Genomic DNA, 14318 nt, shown 5'->3' on the forward strand with positions numbered 1-14318 from the left:
AGGGGAGGGGAGAAGAGAAGAGACGCGCTCTGCAAAGACACAAGCCAGGTTATCTTCACAGCTGAGAATGTGAGGGAGATTCCCAACCTGAGCCATTCATTTTAGGTGAGGAATCTGAGGAACTGTCCCAGATTGAGGTGTCGTTAGAGGAGGTTTTGGAACAAATTGATAAACTAAACAGTAATAAGTCCCCAGGGACAGGTGGGATTCACCCGAGAGTTCTGAAGGAACTCAAATGTGAAATTGCAGAACTACTAACTGTAGTCTGTAACCTACCAATTAAATCACCTTCTGCACCAATTGACTAGAGGATAGCTAATGTGATGAGCATTTTTTAAAAGGGCTCTAGCGATGACCCCGGAAATTACAGGCCAGTAAGTCTGACTTCAGTACCTGGCAAACTGGTTGAAATTATAGTAAAGAACAAAATTGTCAGACACAGAGACGAACATAATTTGTTGGAAAGAGTCAACATGTTTTTTCTAAAGGGAAATCATGCCTCACCAATCTGCTAGCATTATTTGAGGGGCTCAACAAGCATGTGGACAAAAGGGATCCAGTGGATAGAGTGTACTTGGGTTTTCCGAAAGCCTTTGACAAGTTCTCACACAAGAGTCTCTTAAGCAAAGTAAGCTGTCATGAGATAAGAGGGAAGGTCCTCTCATGGATTGGTAACTGGTTAAAAGATAGGAAACAAAGGGTAGGAATAAATGGACAGTTTTCAGAATGGAGAGAGGTAAATAGTGGTGTCCTCCAGGGATCTGTATGGGGCCCAGTCCTATTCAAGATATTCATACATGATTTGGAAAAAGGGGTAAACCGTGAAGTGGCAAAATTTGCAGATGATACAAAACTTCTCAAGATAGTTAAGTCCCAGCAGAGGGCGAAGAGCTACAGAAGGATTTCTCAAAACTGTGTGACTGGACAAGAAAATGGCAGATGAAATTCAATATTGATAAATGCAAAGTAATGCACATTGGAAAACATAATCCCAACTATACATATAAAATGATGGGGTCTAAATTAGCTGTTACCGCTCAAGAAAGAGATCTTGACATCATTCTGGATAGTTCTCTGAAAACATCCACTCAGTATGTAATGGCAGTCCAAAAAGTGAACAGAATGTTGGAAATCATTAAGAAAGGGATAGATAGCAAGACAGAAAATGTCATATTCCCTCTATATAAATCTATGGTACGCCCCGTCTTGAATACTGCATGCAGATGTGGTCACCCATCTCAAAAATTGATATCTTGGAATTGGAAAAGGTACAGAAAAGGGCAACAAAATGATTAGGGTTATGGAACGGCTGCCATATCAGGAGAGATTGATAAGACTGGAACTTTTCAGCTTGGAAGAGAGATGACAAGGGGGGATATAATAGAGGTTTATAAAATCATGACTGGTGTGGAGAAAGTAAATAAGGAAGTGTTATTTACTCCTTCTTATAACAAAAGAACTAGGGGTCACCAATTGAAATTAATAGGCAGCAGGTTAAAAACAAAAAAGAGGAAGTATTTCTTTGCATAAGCCACAGTCAACCTGTGGAACTCTTCGCCAGAAAATGTTGTGAAGGCCAAGACTATAACAGGGATAAAAAAAGAACTAGATACATTCATGGAGGATAGGACCATCAATGGCTACTAGCCAGGATGGACAGGAATGGTGTCCCTAGCCTCTGTTTGCCAGATGCTGCGATTAGGTGACAGGGGATGGATCACATGCTGATTCCCTGTTCTGTTCATTCCTTCTGGGGCACCTGGCAGTGGCCACTGTCGGTAGACAGGATACTGGGCTGGATGGACCTTTGGTCTGACCCAATCTGGCCGATCTTATGCTCTTATCCCTTCCCCGTCCCTCCTACTCCCCTGCAACTGGAAGCAGCTCCTGTCCCTTCCCTCCCGCTCTGTGCTGAAAGGCTGCTACTGCACACATTCTGGTGTGACCCTGGCAGAAATCTGGGGGGGAGGTGGTATGTGACCTTGCATCCCCCTCCCCCCCACAGGTTGCCTTGCAAAGACACGGCGCAAGGTAGCAGAAGAGGCAGGTCCATCCCAGGGTCCCAGGCAGGCATGAAGGGCATAGCGTGCCAGAGAGAGAGGGTCAGGTCGGTTGGTCGGTAACCCCCACTCTGTGAGAGAAGTGTACAGGTGTGTGTGTGTGTGTGTGTGTGAGCTCTCCCCATCTGTGTGTGTGTGTGGGGGAGGGCTGTGTGTGTCACCCCTCCCTGTGTGAACCCTAAAGCCTTAAAGAGAAGAAGGTAGTTAAAAAGAATCCAACTATGCCGTAGTTGTTTTTAACAGGGGCTCAGTCAAATTGTTGTTAATTTGAACATTTGTACTGTATAGTTCTGATTGATTGCGGTGGAACTCGCTTGAATATGGGTAATTTTACCAGGTGTCCTGTATTCAGAGTAGGGAGATCTCCTCACCCTAAGAAGCTGGAACATCGGTATCAAAGGCTGCTCCTGGGTCCTACAGTTCGGACATTCACAGCTATGCAACTTGAAACCAGCTAATTTCTGACAACCGGAACAGACCCAGTCCTGGGGCCCTTATGACATTAATGGAAGTGTTGCCTGAGTGAAGACCTCGGAATTTGGGGTGTAGAATATTACAGGGCCTGAGTAGATTTACTCTGAACAGTCATGTAATCAAGAATGGCCCAGTCCAGGGCCCAATGAGTTCAACAGCAAGACCCCAGTGATGTCCGTGGGAGTGGATCAGGGTAACCCAGCGACTTCTTCCTAGCACGGAACCTTAGCGCAGTCACAGGAGCGTTATCTCAGTGCCCCGGCTCCCATCCTGCCCCTGCACTCAGAGTTACCCACCCCCAGTCTATCCAACCCAAGCTCAAACATTGCACAGGGTTCATGTGTTTCCATTCGCCCCTTCACAGATTCATTCCATGCAAACGACTCACCAGGCTCCGGCCCCAGCTGGGGAGGAGGAATCTCTGCCTGTGACCGGGTCGGGGAGCTGCAGGCAGCGGGGAATCTGCACTGACCGGGGCTGAGGTACAGGGATATTTATACTGCTGCCCTGGGAATCCCCGGGGGAGCTCAGAGCCAGCACAGAGCCCCTGGGACCTGCCTCTGAGACTGGCTCAGGTGGTGAAGAGCAGCAGAGAATTAACCCTTTCCTCCTCTCACCTGTTTGATCTGATCATTTCTACTTTTGTATGTTATTTACAAAGGTCCTTGTGACACTGAGGGCCCCAGCAAAGAGTTCCCTCTTCCTTGCAAACAGCTCACATCTCAGGCCTGACAAACTCACTACACCACACACAAGGCTTATGGAATATTTACCCATAAAAAGTAGCATGTGAGGTGTGTGCAGAAAGCTCGTAACTTGCCAAGCTTCACAACTATTGCAAAACGCATGTCTGGGTAATAGTTAACAAGTAACATATTGATATTGATAGTGAGCTTTATGGACTTGGAGTAGAAATTAGTCACCAGGTCATAGTGTGTCTTGGTGATGGCCATTCCAGGAGGGCGTCGTCACCCCACCCTAGTTAGCCGGGGATGTAATGCCATGCTCAGTTCTTCACCCTTGCTCCAGCCCAAGATTATCAATGGAAAACCATTCTAGACAACGGCAAACAATGAAGGAACATTACAACAGACAGGATTGCCCTGCCTATGAACAGAAACAAAAGACTGTCTCATGATAACACAGAGTGGGGAGCGGCCGTCTGGATCCTTTCACAGAGGAGACATCTCCTGGTGCGGGGACATCTCCTGGTGCGGGGACGTTCTTACGAAAAATTGGACCCTGGAGTCAGGGGGTAACAGGTTAACTCACAGTCCTGGGAGCCGTGAGAACCATCACAGTCGTTTTTACAGACAGCCTTTAGTGTCACTTAGTGCAACCATCCTGAAAACCTATATGTGTGTGTGCCATGTCGTTGTAGCTCCATCAGTCCCAGAATATTAGAAAGACAAGGCAGGGGGGAGGGAATATCTTTTACTGGACCAACTTCTGTCGGCCTGTTCACCTTGAATGGTCCCTTTGAACAGGTGCAAACTACTCACACTAAACTCTCTGTTCCACCTTGTATTTAGTAGGGACATCCCGAGTACCTTTCTCAGACCTGAATATCTGCTCCATGTAGCTCGATAGCTTGTCGCTCTCCCAAACAGAAGTTGGCCCAATAAAATATATCACCTCCCCCGCCCCTTGTCTCGCTCTATATGTATATGTAAGATGGTAGGTGGTAGAGAGAAAGTAAAAGGTGGCAAATAAAAACCAATACAAGGAACTACTTTCCCACAAAACAAGTAATCACACTGTGGAACTCACCGCTGCAGGATTTTGTTGAGGCCAAAACTTTAGCAAGATTCATAAAGGGATTGGACATTTATCTGGGTATCAAAAATACCCAGAGTTACCAGACCTAATGACAACACACATTTTGGAAGGGAGAGTGACCCCCAGGGCTCAGGGTTGAAGCCAATCTCTGTTAGGGATAAGGATGGGACGCAGGCTGTGAGGGGAAGATTATCCCATATCCCCCTCATGAGAGATTTTCACAGCTTCTTCTGAAGCATCTGGTGCTGGCCATGGGCTACTGGGCTAGATGGACCCAGCTCTGATCCAATCTGGTGGTTCCCATGTTCGTCTACCATGGTGCAGAGTTGACCTGCTGCAGCCCCCAACCTGGGACACACCTCAACCAAGATTTCAAGAGGTGCTGAGCTCTCGCATCTCCCACGCTCTGCCACTGGAGTTGCGGGTGCTCAGAGGCTGTGAAAAGCCAGATCCTGAATGACTGAAGCTCAGCATCCAAACAGGAGGGGCAGAAGCTCCAAAAAGTGTGGGGGGGGCCACCAGTGCCTGAACTGTGGCCTGCCCCCCCGCACTGCCCCTTTCCCCAAGGCCCTGACTTGCCCTGCCTCTGCCCCTGAAAACCCACCTCACCCCTCAACCCCAAGCCGCTGCCTGCACCGCCCCTCCCCCTGAGGCCCCACCCTGACACGGCCCCTTCCCCTTAGGCCCCATCCCACCCCTTCTCCCCGAGCCCCCGTTCACTCCCCTCTGCCCCCTTCACCGTCACTCACCCTTCTGGCTGGTAAACATTGGGAGGACTTAGCCCTCCCACTTTTAAAAGTGATGGAGCCAAGGCCCTTGGTCTCCCTCATTCCAGTGCCCCGGCGTCCCATCCTGAAACCCTTTAAATCAGGAGCCACTTTGGAAACTCTTTGCTTTGAGTGTAGGGGCCTGGACTAGATGACCCATTGAGGTCCCTTCCAGTCCTACATGTCTAGGATTATCACTGGGTAATGTCCCCTACGGATTCCGGGTCCGGTGGGCTGTCCTGATTGCTTCTGTCTGTGAGGGGCAGAGTCAGAGAATTTGTCTTCTCAGTCTAGACTTGACTGGCAGCAATAGTAAAGGGCGCCAGGAGAGAAGGCTGCCATCGGCCTGTTTGACTCTGTCTCCATTACTGTCTGAGTGTCAGGGACCACAGGTCTTGAACATCTGTCTACAGGGCCCTTTGGCGCTAGTACGCACCTGTGACACAGTGGGTTTTTCCTCCTTATTATGTTGTACACAAGTGTATTTGAGTCTTACGTTTTTGCATGAATACTGTGTGTGCCTCAGTTTCCCTGTGTGCTGCACCAATGCCGAGGTGGTGGGACTAAGGGTGTGTGACCTTTATAGAGGCCCTCTGGGCCAGATGAGGCGGCTCCAGCTGCCTGCACGTAAGAGATGGCCGTTGCCCTCCGTCGACTGAGACCAAAGAGGGGGTGTGATGTTGCACTCCATATGCTTTATGAAAATACACTTATAAATGTAAATATAATGTAACTGGAATATGCTTTATGCAAAAGGTCTCTTGTAAGGTATCATTACAAAGCTTATCATCTACTGAGTGTGTTCATCCTATTTGTTTGCATGTATTATTTCTATGTCTAGAGTTAGGAGAATAAGGCCTTGTCTAAACTACACAGCTTTTAGTGACAAGACTTGGGGAGCAAACAGCTCTGCATATCTCTCTATCAGTGTTATAGAGGGTGGACATTTTATGAGTTTATCCTGTATAAGCTTTATACAGAGTAAAACAGATGTATTTGGGGTTTGGATGCCATTGGGAAATGGGTGTCAGGGTGCTAGAGAAGTAATCTGCTGAGCTGTTTTTGGTTAAAATCTGCAGCTTTGGGGGGTGGCCTAGACCTGGGTCTGAGTTGCAGCAGGCTGGCGTATCTGGCTCAACAAGGCAGGGTTCTGGAGTCCCAGGTGACAGTCCCAAGGAGGTCTGAGTGATCCAAACCATCACAGGGGGATGCAACCAGGTGACACTTTGCCCGGGAAGAGAGACAAACAACTGGAGGAGGAGCAACAGGCATGTCAGACGTCGGGGCTCTGGAAGCTGGGCAGTCTGCTGTGGGGCACTCGGAGAGAGGGGAGTCCGGGGTGTCCAGCCCAGGGTCCCCCAAGATGGACTTTGCTGAAAGTCACTGATTTCTGCACTAACAAGTTCTGTTCGACATTCTGTTCCTTCGACAAATAAACCTTTTGTTTTACACGCTGGCTGAGAGTCACGGCTGACTGCAGAGTCGAGGTGCAGGGCCTTCCCGGCTTCCTCACAAACACCTCCTTTACCCTGGGGGTTTCCACCGTGACTCGGATGATGCGGGGGTTGGCGGCGATCACTAGCAGGCGAGGGTGATCTCTCCGCTCTCAGCCATGCTTAGTGAGGCTCAGGGACGGCCGAGGACAGCTGGAGTGCAGGGCGGCTGGGTTTGCTTCACTGTGGTAATATTCTTAATCTTGTTCTTGCTATTGTGATCACAGATCTACAGGTGGAGAAGCAGAAGAAGGGAACTGACCTCCCCCTGCCCTGCGTATTTCCAGAATCCAGGCCCAAATCATGAATACCAGCCCCTACTTCTCTACTCCCCGCCAGCTGGTCTGACTGTGACATTACCAATGACATCTTTGTGAGCAGCCCCTACCTCCCTGCTCCCCAAAATGGGCAGACCCCAGAAAGATGCTGATCCATTGGAGAGGGCTCAAAGAAGAGCCATGGGAATGAGTAAAGGATTAGAAACCCTGCCTGATAGTGACAGGCTCAAAGAGAACAATCGGTTTAGTTTAAAAAAGAGAAAGTTACGTCTGTTCACAGTGTGTAAGTATCTACACAGGGAACAAACATTTAACAATGGGCTCTGCTCCCTAGCAGAGAAAAGTCTCACACTTTCCAATGCTGGAAGTGGAAGCTAGAGACATTCAGACTGGAAATAAAGTGGAGATTTCTAACAGCGAGGGGAATTAACCATTGGAACAATTTACAAGGTTTGTGGTGGATTCTCTATCACTGACCATTGTTCAATCAAGACGGGATGTTTTTCTAAATCTTCTGCTCTGGCAATTATTTGGGGGCAGGTCTCCAGCCTCTGAGTTGCAGGGAATCAGATTGGATGAGCACGATGGTGCCTTCTTACCTTGGAAATAATGAATCTGAGAATAATGGGGATGTGAAGCCAGCAATGGGCCAGCTCCCTGTGTTAGGCCTGGTCTACACTATGAGTTTAGGTCGAATTTAGCAGAGTTAAATCGAATTAACCCTGCACACGTCCACACAACGAAGCCCTTTACTATGAAATAAAGGGCTCTTAAAATCGATTTCTGTACTCCTCCCCAACGAGGGGAGTAGCGCTGAAATCAACATTACCATTTCAAATTATGGTTAGTGTGGTCGCAATTCGACGCTATTGGCCTCCAGGAGCTATCCCACAATGCACCATTGTGACCACTCTGGACAGCAGGGATCTTCCCTGATACCAGCCACACGGTGGGGGGAGGGATAAAGCAATCATCCCAGAGAATTGGATGGGGGGGGTTAGTTTGGTTTCTGCTGCTGTATGTTAACAGGAAAACCGCAGCTCTCAATGGGCTTTGCTTGGTATGTGGGAAAGGAGGGCGCTGTTTTTAGGAAGGTTGCAGAAGCCGAAAGACAGTGGCTTACCATGGCCGCATGCAAGCCGAAATCTGTTGCCCGCACCTGTGTCTGTGATCTCTAACACCAAAGCCGCAGGCACTCAATATTAAGATGCAAAATGCGACCTTCTACCGAAATCACATGTGCTATATAATGTGAATAGTGTTGTTCACAGTAAAGAGTATAAGCATTGTTCTGTAAAATGTATCTTTTTAAATACTTCCCTCCCTTTTTCCCCAGCTGCAAATTTTTCAAGCCTCCCTCCTCCGTCCCGAGGCTATCTCAGATAAGGCGGTGAAAAAAAAGGACGTGAGATGAAATGTTCTCTGAAATCATGGAATCGACCCGCAATGAAAGAGCTCTCTCGTTTCTAGTTAACTCTCCTTTCTTCTTAATTAAACAGTCTTATTTTATTATAAGTGCTCACAAGCACCGTGTGTAATACAGGAGTGGTGATTTACGGCAAAACTGGTTGTGACATACTAGAGTGATGTTCCCCTGGTATTATCTGGACCGGTGATCGCTAGGGCTCTCCAATCCTCGACTCTGGGAGCCACCCTTACCCCGCTTTGCTGTGAGAACCCCCACTCCAGGTCTGTACAAGCACAGCCTCTGGCACATAATCTGCTCTCAGCTACGTGAGTGAGCACTTTTGTACAGGTGCTGCTTGCATTGTGCAACCAAATGACACTAGCCAATATCTGCAGTCCCAGCCCCAGCCCCAGGAACCTCTCTCTTGCATTATCCAATTATGCACGCTGGACACTGCAAACTTATATGAGTTCATCTGTTTAACAAAATAATTGATACGTACCAGGATTGCTATCCCAAAGGGAGTCCCTGACACGCTTCAAACCAAACGCACTGCTTCAGGTAGAATAAACACACACATTTATTAACTACAAAAACGTCCAACTCGGCTCTCTGGGCTGTTTCTCTGGCTGCTGTGGCTGCTCCCAGCATGGGCCTTCTCCCTGGGATGTTTCTCTGACCGCACCGGCTCTGCCTGGCCTGGCTCTGCTCCCAGCTCAGCCCAGGATTCTGTTTTCTCCTTAGCTTGGCCCGCTCTGGCCCAGGCATCCCCAGCTCACACGGAGGATGGGACCCTCCTGACCTCCTCATTGGCCTTCCTGTGCTGTCAATCAGGCTGACTGGGAGTGTTGGCCTCTCCCCATTGCCCCTGGGGTCTGTCACTCTCAGGGGCCTGGTTTCCCATCGGCCATTCATTTAGGTACTGAGAAAGGGCCAATCAAAAATCCTCACTAAGTTTTCCTGAGGGGCCAACAGTTCCCTTACATTCCCCTCTGCTAAAATTCTGCCACAGCCATTATATTAACACCAGCACATCTGGGCCCCATATTAACAAGATTAAGCAGCATCACTTTATATAAAAAAGCCATTAACAATCAATAAAAGAACATTTAACATCCAATGTCCACTTCTTTTTACTACACATGACAATATTCATTAAAACATCACTTAGAACAAATAACCAAATCATCTCTAGGTTTAACAGGCAGTACACCCCTGGTTGTTTTCTGGGACCTTCTTAAACCTGGTGGCTTGTTACCCAATTTTTCTATTCCCCTGTCCCCATTTTCATCAGGGTTTGGGTTTGCCCCATTGGTTTCAGTCTCCTTGGGACAGACTGCTCTATCCCTCCTATGAGCCCTGATCAGACTATATGTCCAATATTTAACTGATCCCTATGTACAACTCTCTGAGGACCTCCTTGTCCAGTCTGGATAGTGTAAACCGTCAGTTTGGGATTGTTGTGGATGACCACTGAACTGGTACATGGCTATCAGGTCTGTTGAGAGCCCCACTGGACTTTTCCTACTTTGGGCTGCAACTTTAGTTTTAGTGAGAGCAACTTTGCCAGCTGTTTTGGCCTGTCATGGACACCTTTCAGCCAGTCATTGAAATTGGTCATCTCATCCTTAGAAAAAAAAAAAAAGATTTCTTGATGCTTCTCTGGCAGCACTCTTAAGTTAGCCATCTGCACAAGAACCAGCCCTTGGAGCACCGTTTGAACAGGAACTGGAAGCCTCATGCCATCCAGAATCATATCTTTTACCACACCAATAATCCACATCTGCATTTCAATGCATGCCGGGGCCAAGGAAACATTGCTCTGTAGGACACCAACAGCCTGCAAGAGGTGGAGGTGATCCTCTTCTTAGGATTGTTCTCATTCCCCTAAAACCTGTGCCACCCCATTCTGTATGGAAATTAGCTGATCTAAGGATACCTTCAGGGGCACTGCTAAATCCTTTAGGTGTTGACCCATAGCTTTCATTTTATTTTCAGCCACCTCCTCATTTATATATAAAGAACTCCTACCCCCAAACCATCTGTTCCTAAAATATCCCTTTCCTTTCAGTCCATATGGGGTCTGGGAATATCATGAAGTTTTATCCAATTCCTCAAGCCCTTATACTATGATTGAATACACTTTCCACAGTGGGGTTCTATTACAGAAATATTTGATAAGGTAAGATCCACAATTACCTTCTTCAGGGTGTGGGTTGGATTAATTACCAATTGGTTCTTTATGTTGGTTTCAACCACATATGCTCCAGTTTAATTATTTACAAGTAGTTCCAAAATCCACACCTCCATGCATTTTACTCCATGGGGTTCCTGAAGGAGCCATTTTCTTCTCATAATGGGTTATATGGAATCATAGAATCATAGGACATTAGGGTTGGAAGAGACCTCAGGAGGTCATCTAGTCCAATCCCCTGCTCAAAGCAGGACCAACACCAACTAAATCATCCAAGCCAGGGCTTTGTCAATCTGGGCCTTAAAAACCTCTAAGGATGGAGATTCCACCACCTCCCTAGGCAACCCATTCCAGTTCCTCAGCACCCCCATCGTGAAATAGTTCTTCCTAATATCCAACCTAGACCTCCACCCCTACCACTTGAGACCATTGGTCCTTGCTGTGTCATCTTCCACCACTAAAAACAGCCTAGCTTCTTCCTCTTTGGATATCCTTTCAGGTATTTGAAGGCTGCTATCAAATCCCCCATCCCTGCTCGCTATTCTCTTCTGCAGACTAAATAAGCCCAATTCCCTCAGCCCCTCCTCATAAGTCATGTGCCCCAGCCCCCTGATCATTTTTGTTGCCTTCCGCTGGACTCTTTCCAATTAGTCCACATCCTTTCTGTAGTGGGGGGCCCAAAACTGGACACAATACTCCAGATGTGACCTCACCAGTGCTGAATAGTGGCTGCCAACTAGACATCGAGACATTGATCACTGTCCATTGAGCCAGATGGTCTAGCCAGCGTTCTATCTACCTTATAGTCCATTCATCCAATCCATACTTCTTTAACTTGCTAGCAAGTACACTGTGGCAGACCGTAGCGAAACTTTGCTAAAGTCAAGATAAATCACATCCACCGTTTTCCCCATATCCACAGAGCCTGTTATCTCATAATAGAATAAAGACTTCCCTTGATCTTCTGGCAATGCTCTTACTAGTGCAGCCCAATATGCCGTTAGCCTTCCTGGCAACAAGGGCATATTTTTGACTCATATAGAATCGCAGAATCATAGAATATCAGCTTTGGAAGGTGTGACAGGTTGGATCACAGAAACCCCTTTGGGGCTGCCAACTGATGTGCCAAGACTACCCTGCCTGGTTGTGCCAGACACTCTTGATGGTTACAAACACAGACCCAGGTCTGAACCACGTCCCACAAACTGCAGACTTAACTGAAAGCAGCTTAAGAAGTGTTCCTGTCTCTGACACTCAGATGCCCAACTCCCAATGGGGTCCAAACCCCAAATAAATCTGTTTTACCCTGTATAAAGCTTATACAGGGTAAACTCATACATTGTTAGCCCTCTATAACACTGATAGAGAGATGTGCATAGCTGTCACCCCCCCATATATACTGTGGATTAAATAATAAGAAAAAAGTGATTTTATTAAATACAGAAAGTAGGAAAACGGTTCCATGTAGTAACAGACAGAACAAAGTGAATTACCAAGCAAACTAAAATAAAACATGCAAGTCTATGCCTAATACAGTAAGAAAGTTATTACAGATGAAACCTCACCCTCAGATGTTCCAGTAAGCTTCTTTTACAGACTAGACTCCTTCTAGTCTGGGTCCAGCAATCACTCATACCCCCGTGGTTACTGTCCTTTGTTCCAGTGTCTTTCAGGTATCCTTTGGGGTGGAGAGGCTATCTCTTGAGCCAGCTGAAGACAAAATGGAGGGGTCGCCGAGGGGTTTAAATAGACTTTCTCTTGTGGGTACACACTCCTCCCTCCCCCTATTTAGAATCCCAGCTACAAGATGGAGTTTTGGAGTCACATGGGCAAGTCACATGTCTATGCATGACTCAGAACTTAAAGGTAGCAGCCATGGTTCACATGCTACCTTGAATGTCCTCAGGTAGACTTCTTATAGGGATTGGAGCCTTCCAAGATCCATTGTCCATTAAGTGTGTCTTGACTGGGCACTTAACTTGCACATTCCTCTCTAAAGAAGCTGACCAAATGCCTTACTAAGGCTACTTAAAATCAAACCAATACACAGCCAATATTCATAATTCAAATACAAAAATGATCCATGCATACAAATAGGATGAATAGATTCAGTAGATCATAACCTTTACAGAGATATGTTACATGGCATATGTAGCATAAAACATATACCAGTTATGCCATATTTACATTCATAAGCATATTTCCATAAAGCCTTATGGGGTGCAACATCACACCAGTCATCAAAATTGGTCACCTCATTTTTAGAAGAGATTTCATGATGCTTCTCTGGCAGCACCCTTAAGATAGCCACCTGTGCACCTCACACCCTTCGCCCTTGAGTTTAGAAGACTCATCGGTACTCTTCCTTTGATAGCATTATTCAGTACATTGCCCCAGATGTTGGCTCCACAAGCACTCAATATCCATTGTTTTTTCCTGGTATCTAGCAGAGTTCATCAAGGAGCTTCCCTCTCCAACCTACCCCGCGGGACCCAGGAGACAACTCTACCTCGCCGCTGGAGCCAGTACTCTACTCAGCACAGCATTCTTCTTAGAGTGCCCATGATGTTTCATCCTCATAGTTCCTTCTCTAGGCAACTTTTTTGCTATTACTTTCTGAGTCTTTGGCTAGCTGTTCTTAACATTCTTTTTGGCCTTCCTAACTATGTGTTAACATGTCATTTGCCAGAGTTTATGCCTCTTTCTATTTTCCTCAATAGGATTTAACTTCCACTTTTTAAAGGATGCCTTTTTGCCTCTCACTGTTTCTTTTACTTTGTTGTTTAGCCATGGTGGCTCCTTTTGGTTTTCTTACTATCTTTTTTTTTTAATTTCGAGTATACATTTAAGTTGAGACTTTGTTATGGTGTCTTAGAGAATTTCCATGCAGCTCGCATGGATTTCACTTTTGGCACTGTAACTATTTATTTCTGTTTAGCTAATTCCTAATTTTAGTGTAATTCCCCTTTGTGAAATTAAATGCTACAGTGCTGGGCTGCTGTGGTGTTTCCCCTGCCACAGGGATGTTAAGTTTAATAATATTATGGTCACTATTACCAATGCTTCACTTAGGACTAAATCAAGAACTGCCTTTCTACTTTTGGGTTCCAAGGGCTAGCTGCTCCAATAAGCTGTCCTTTAAGGTGTCAAGAAATTTTATCTCTGCATCCCCTCCTGAGGGGACATGTACCAAGTCAATATAGCAATAGTTGAAATCCCCCATTATTATTCAGGATTTTTTTTAATAGCCTCTCTAATCTCCCTGAGCATTTCACAGTCACTATCACCATCTTGGTCAGATGATCGTTAATATATCCCTACTGCTATATTCTTACTATTCAAGCATGGAATTACTATCCATACAGATTCTATGGTACAGTTTGTTCATTTAAGATTTTTATTTCATAAGTTTCTATGCTTTCTTTCATGTATACTGCCACTCTCCCACCAGCACGACCTTTTACATCCTTCTGATATATTTTGTACCCTGGTATTACTGTGTCCCATTGATTATCCTCATTCTACCAAGTTTTTGTGATGCCTAGTATATCAATATCCTCATTTAATGTGAGGCACTCTATTTCACCCATCATACCAGAAGTCATCAAGAATGTTAGGACATGTGATATGGTCATGTGACCCTGGACTCCAACTTGGGCTAGTAACTGTCCACAAAGATATGCTGTCGGCTTTGTTTGGCACAGTAAAATTCCAGACACAGTACAGAGGATATTAAAAGACCCCTCAGACATCTCCATTTTATCTTCATTTCTCTGGACTGGGTTTCCAAGAAGTTAGCTCTGAAGAAGGTCTGATGAACCCTGACCAGTTTGGGTAATTTCCAGAGATTCTTTTGCAAGCCAAC

This window comes from Chrysemys picta, chromosome 1 (assembly GCF_011386835.1).
Source record: "Chrysemys picta bellii isolate R12L10 chromosome 1, ASM1138683v2, whole genome shotgun sequence".
In the NCBI taxonomy this organism is placed as follows: Eukaryota; Metazoa; Chordata; order Testudines; family Emydidae; genus Chrysemys; species Chrysemys picta.